Here is a 6828-nt window from a genome sequence, read left to right as displayed (position 1 = left end):
TCTTCTTTCGATAGCCTCTTCTTCCTTGTTGGTAGACATTTCTTTCTTTGTCTCTACCAGTAGATTTGGTAAATCTTCTTGACTCATCTTCATCAGTTTCATTATAAGGAATTTTTGTAGTAAAGTGTCCAACTTTACCACAGTTGAAACATTTGAGTGGTAACTTTCCTTTATACTTGCCAGATCCTCTTTTGAGCTTTTTGACAAATTTTTCTACTCTACATCAGAGTCTTCACTAGATCCTTTGTGAGCAACCACTTATTTTCCCTTCTTGGTGGATTTGAATGCTACCTCTTTCCTTGAGGATGAATCACTGGTTGTTCTCATTTCATAGGTTATTAGTGAACCAAATAGGTAATCCATTGTGAATATCTTCAGGTCCTTGGCTTCTTCTATGGTAGAAACCTTAGTATCATACTTAGGTGTGAGAGATCTAAGTACCTTCTTGACAAGAATCTCATCTCTAATTTCTTCTCCAAGTCCTCTGATGGTGTTCACAGTTTCATCAAATTTGTGAAGGTAGTCTGCAATCTTTTCTTCATTCTTCATCTTGATGCCTTCAAGTTGTCCCCTTAGTGTTTGCAACTTTCCCTCTTTGACTTTTACATCTCCTTCAAATAACCTCTGCATTTTATCCCAATTCTTCTTGGCATATGCACAGTGCATGACCTTGACAAACTCATTATCGGCCAACCCGCTCAAGATAACATGGTTAGCCCTTGCATTGTTCTCATACTCCTTGGCATCTAGATGAGTGAGAGGAACACTAGGGATAGTATACCCATTCTTGACAACCATCCACACATGAAAACCAAGGGAGGAAATATAGGTCACCATTCTTCAGCTCCAGAAGGCATAGTTAGATCCATCAAACATTGGGGATTTTGAGGAGGCAGACTTATTTCTTGTCATTATGTTCTAATTCCAAACTATACCCAAGCTTTAATCAACTAGGAACCTAGGCTATGATACCAATTATTGAATATAATTTTCCACTAAGAGGGGGGTGAATCAGTGGTTCCTAAATTATTTTCCTTTTTAAAAAAATCTTAGAATATTGGTTATCACCCTAAGCACTAAACAATCAAATCGGTAAAAAATATGTGGATATCAAAAGAGACAAACACACAAATGCAACCCATAACACCAGATGTATGAGGAAAACCCAATATGGGAAAAACCTCTATGAGAAATGTTGCTAGATTCTACTACTCCAATCCAACCTCACAAGTGAAACACTGAATTACAAAGATTTAGGGTACCAACCCAAGGAGCACCAACCCCTACACCAAGCTCCGACTTGGTGAAGTATAATGAAATACAATTTTGATATAGTTATAGCATCTAGTTGTAAGTGAGTTCTGCAACCCCTGATCAAATAGATTTATGCTAGTTAACAACCTTCTCTTCTTCTCTGGATCTCACACTGTCGGTTATCAAATTAATCTCTTTGATTCTTGGCCTCTCTTCTTTCTCTCTTAGCCTCACACCACACAAAGTCACACTTGGATGCCTTCTTGATCAATCACACCTCACTGGTTATCTTAATTGTTAGAGCTGCAATAGTTTACCGATATTCTATCTCTGTTAGTTAAACCCTCTCACCAGTTTGCCTGCTACCTCACTCTACAACTTTCTAAGAATAAATTCTAAGGAAGATGATCATTTTCTTTGCTCAATCTCTCTTCACTCTCCTTCTTCACATCAAGCATCCCTAATTTCTATCTCGAGCTCACATATTTATCATCTAAGGTTCCCACCAAGAATTGCATTCAAATAGTGTGATGTTAGGTTTTCCCTTCACCAACTTGATCCATATCTAATTTGATTTGATTTGCTTTTCTAGGGATATGATCTTCATGTCATCGATCAACACCACCAAAGCTTCACATTCCAATGTGTGTTTTCTAAATATGGAGGTTTGCACCATGCTTTTCTTCTTTTCTCTATCATATGCCATTAATGGCTTGGTTGTTTCCTTCAGCAAATGGGTATGAAGATCAAATCTTCTTCCAGGATTAGTTCAGTCGCTTGCCAACTTGTCTTCCTCAAGCCGCAATCCTCTTGAATCCTCCATGACTTGTGGGTTCTTCATAAAATTTGACTTGCTTGCTCACTTATTATGTCAATGTACACTTCACCGACCTATGCAATATCACCACCTGGCATCCAACTATTATATTTGTCAACATCCACCTCTGCTTGGTTTTCTATGTCAGTTTGACATTCTTTATTGACCAAGATTGACTATCGGTTCATTTCACCTTACCAATATAACCAAAAAACATCCTCTTTACCAACACCACATCCTCCTAACAATTCATCTTGCCTTCTGATATGTCTTCATGCCATTCTTTCTATTTTGCTCACCGGGTGTTGTTGTGATTCAAATAACATTTTGCCTCTTCATCACAAACAAACAACCAACCTTCATACTGATATATGCCTTACCGGTAAGACTTCTTTACAAGTAGATGACAAAATTCATTTGTACCAGTAGCCTTCCTTCTGTCTGCTTACTTACATGTGGATTGACATAATATGTTTTACTTTTCTTATACTGGTCACCACTTCTTACTTACCAGTGACCTTGCCAAACCAATTGACATCAATGACAACTTAATGCCAATAATGCCAACATGTGTGTCTCTTGATGGGTTTTATTCCAAGTGAATGAATTAAATTTTATCTTGAACACTGCAACATTTATGTGAGAAAGTGTGAGGAAGTTGTGGATGCTTTCTTGGTTTAAGCTCTTTAAGCAAGTCTTATGTATTTAGTATTGAATCCTAATCATGATCATACGATATTGTTTGTCATTAAGCCTTCTATTTGACTTTATATTCCCTTTGAATAAGCACGGTCATACTCTTTTTAAGTTTTAGGATCATTCTTACATTCTTATTTCACCTTTTATATCTCAATTTTTTAGTCTTTCTACATTAGGATTAGAAATAGATTAGAGCCAACTTTCAATACAAGCAAGAGTGATAAAACCTAAGTTTCAAGATACAATTTATAGTATATCCAACTTTCCTTGGTGTATTTTAATTGAAAGCATGTCCTATATAGTGTAATGTTTGTTTATATAAAGTTAACATGTTATATAACATTGTTATAGGGGTACCCACCTAGGTCCCACAGAGTCTGAAGAGTAGAAGATTTCAGATTTCCTACTGAGATCTTGTTCATTGGCCAAATCCAATCCTAGGTCTGTTTATGAGTTAGTGGCTATTGCTCTATGATTTAGGATCTGTTGATTTGGAAACCAACAAGGATGATATTGTTAGATTCTACAAGAAGCAAGAATCAAGGTAGGATTTGATGTTTGTTGTAGATCAAATAAAAATTCACTTGATATATGATCAAATATCAAAATAGTAGAATGAAGAAAAATCTAAATGAGGAAAAAAGAGATAATATAAGAGGAATTGTATAATAGTCTTAATACTCTCATCAATCCATCACCAAACTATACTAAAAACTAGTAAAGGTGAGAATATAGTTTTGTATATATAGAAAAAATAGGACATATGCATCCAAGAGGTAAGTTAGCTCCTACCTCCCATAAATAATGGAAGGTTTTACCTACATAGAAAATTCCAAAACATGTGGCATAACCTCCTTAGGCGAAGAGAGAGAAGGAATTATGAAAGGTGGTACATAAAGTCAAAAGAGGGTAAGAAAGCCAACTACTCCATAACCTACTTAGGTAATGATGAAATAGTTTTTATCGGAGGTGGCACAATAAGCCAAATGATAGTGTGTAACTCAAAAACCCATGTGTGGGAGAGAGTGGAACATGTAAAACTGAAGCATTTCACCATGTGTCCTCATATTAAGCACTCCTAATAAACTAATAAATCATAAATAATATGTTTAGGAGAAATAAATATCCCCTAACATAAGGAAAATAAAAAACCTAATGTCCCCCTTAAGTATAGCTTAGGTGGGTGAAAATATGGGTCCTCAGAAATGAGGCCATGTTAGATATGCATGTACATAGAGATCTCCACCAAAAGGAGAAGCCCCTTATAAGGGGAATAGCTTGCCTAAATAGAGAGAGAAAATGAAGGATGGCTAAGCCCCTCCTAAAGTAGACACCTATTAAACCATAAGCAAAGCTCACAAATGAAGGAACTTTATTTTGGTGAAGCATTCAGTGAAGATGTCCACGGTGTTCTCTAATGTAGGAAAATATTTCAAATCAATGATTCCTTCCAAAATCAACTAACAAATGTATTTCATTTGTATCTCAATGTGTTTTGTCCTATGTTGATAAAATAGATTTTTTGGATCTATATCACTTTGATTATCACAAAATATGATGGTAGTATTTTTTAATAGAAAACCAAACTCGATGAGAAAAATTTGAAGCCAAATAGCCTTAATGTTGTTATCAATTGGCCCTCAATACAACCTCTATTGATAAAAGTGTGATTATAGGTGACTTCTTTATTGACCAACAAATTGGTCTCAATGAAAGAGAGAAGCAATACCCTAAAGTAGACTCATGATCTTGAGAATCACATGCTTAATTTGAATATATATGGCCCACCAACTCAATATTCATGCCCACTACATATTGAGTTCCATAATTATGAATGAGTACCCTAAATGTAGTGGAGGATTTTGTTAGCTTCTTTCTAATCCAAATCATATAGCTTCAACATAAATTAAGAGACCATGACAACAACATATAAAAGGTTAAGTCTTGTATGATTCAAGTAGATGAGACTCTCAACAAGTTGTTATTATAAAGTATTATCAACCAAGGCTGAAGAGAACTCAGCCTCAAGCTTGAATCTTGACAAAAATGAACTCAATGTAAGCTAAAATTTAACCATGAAAAATCTAGAGAGAATATCAAGTGCACAATTGGGTTCTCCAAGGCAGATACTTGAAGATGAATGAGTTGTCTCAATCCCCAAGAAGTAATGCAAAAAACCCAAGTTTGAAATAAAAAATCTATCTTGTAGAGTAGTTTTCACTTCAACATAAAAAATATGACATAAAAAGTGGACTCAACTTATTTCACACACCCTTATATTCTTAACAAGGTTTAGATAAAAGTGAATCACATGAAGACACCTTGTCATCTATGGAATGGAAGACCTCTTACAATCAAGTGTTGCATAAACATATATGATGAAGATTTAGGAAAGTTGGATGCAAGATCATATGAAGGCATATTTTTGGGATATTCTATAAGGAGAAAAGATTCTAATGTTACAAGAGGATAAATAAGATTGTTGAGAGTGCAAATGTCAGAGCTAGTGAAGAATGGAATCAGACTAAGACTTACCTAAATTTGAGACTAAGATAGAGGTTGTTCTGGTGGTTGCAGAAGAGAAGACTACTTTAGAAGAGAAATAAGAGACAAGTGTAGAAGAAAATAAACCTGATCAAACTCATAAGATACTAGAAAAAAATGTGACGAAGATTCATTCAGAGGAAGTAATTATTGGAGACAAGAATAAAGGAGTTCAGACAAGAAGTGGACTTGCAAATACTAAAGAAAAAGAAAATTATTGTTTCTTATCTCAAGAGGAACCAAAGATGGGTCTATGTGGAAGCTAGCAAGGATGAAAGTTGAATTAAATTAATGAAAGAGTAGTTGGATTAGATAGAGAAGAATCAAACATCGAAAATAGTACCTAGACCAGTAGACAAGGATATGATAGGAAATAAGTGGGTATTTTGAAACAATTTGAATGAAGACTGAAAATTCACAAGGAAGGAGGAAAGATTAGTGTGTAAGGGATATTCACAAGTTGAAGGTATATATTTTGAGGAGAAATTTTCTTTGTTTGCAAGAATGGAGGCTATAAGGACATTTCTTGCATTTGTTGCTTACAAGAAATTGAAGGTATATTAGATGGATACCAAGTCATCATTCTTGAATGGAGAACTTGAAGAAGAAATATATATTGAACAATCAAATGGATTGTTTTTCTTCAGAAGATCTAAATACGGTTTATAGAGTTTAGAAGGTACTTTATGGACTCAAGAAAGCTCCTAAAGCTTGGTATGCAAGGTTGGCTATGTATTTTGTTGTAACAGATTTTTTAAAAAGGAACTACATATAGAAATATTTATTTCAAAGTTTAAGGTGATAAAATTTTGATTATTATTATGCATGTTGATGATATCATATTTGGAGTAGATGATAATGTATGTAGGAAGTTTGTAGAAGGAATTTGAGATTTCTATGATAGGTGAGTTGTCATATTTCCTCAGTCTTAAAGTTAATTAAAAAAAGGCATTTTCATTTCTTAAACCATGTATATCAAGGAGATGTTGAGGAAGTTTGGGATGGAGAATTTTTTGCCAAGAGACATTGTTTTGGAAGAGATTAGTGCTTGAGGACTATTTTAAAGGGGCTGTCATTAATGGAAACTCATATCAGATACATGTATTTGCAAATTCATTTTATTAGAATTCTTAAGCCATATTTGCTTAAGTTTGGAAGGTGGAACATAATGTTCGACAGAGTGTGAGTACATTGAGAAAAACTCAATTTTGGGAACACATTTTTGTTTGTGATGGAAGAGGTAGTTGATTCAATGATTTGAGTTTCTTGGTCTGTAATCCTAGCTTTCATTATTGATTCTAGTGCAAATTTGATGATCGAGTAACTGATATTTCAGGAAGAACAAGGTTATTTAGGTGTAGCGTGTTATGCGGTATCTTCAGGATGATTTTGTTAATTAGTGTCATTTTCAAGGTTGTTGTGTCAACTAATGTGAAGCGTATAATAAATTTGTCTTGGTCTACATGTGAATTAGTAATCGGATTTAGTTGACTTATTGCTACACGTTGATAGTT

This window comes from Cryptomeria japonica, chromosome 7, assembly GCF_030272615.1.
Source record: "Cryptomeria japonica chromosome 7, Sugi_1.0, whole genome shotgun sequence".
NCBI classification, from domain to species: Eukaryota; Viridiplantae; Streptophyta; class Pinopsida; order Cupressales; family Cupressaceae; genus Cryptomeria; species Cryptomeria japonica.
Note: the sequence above shows the minus strand (reverse complement) of the source record.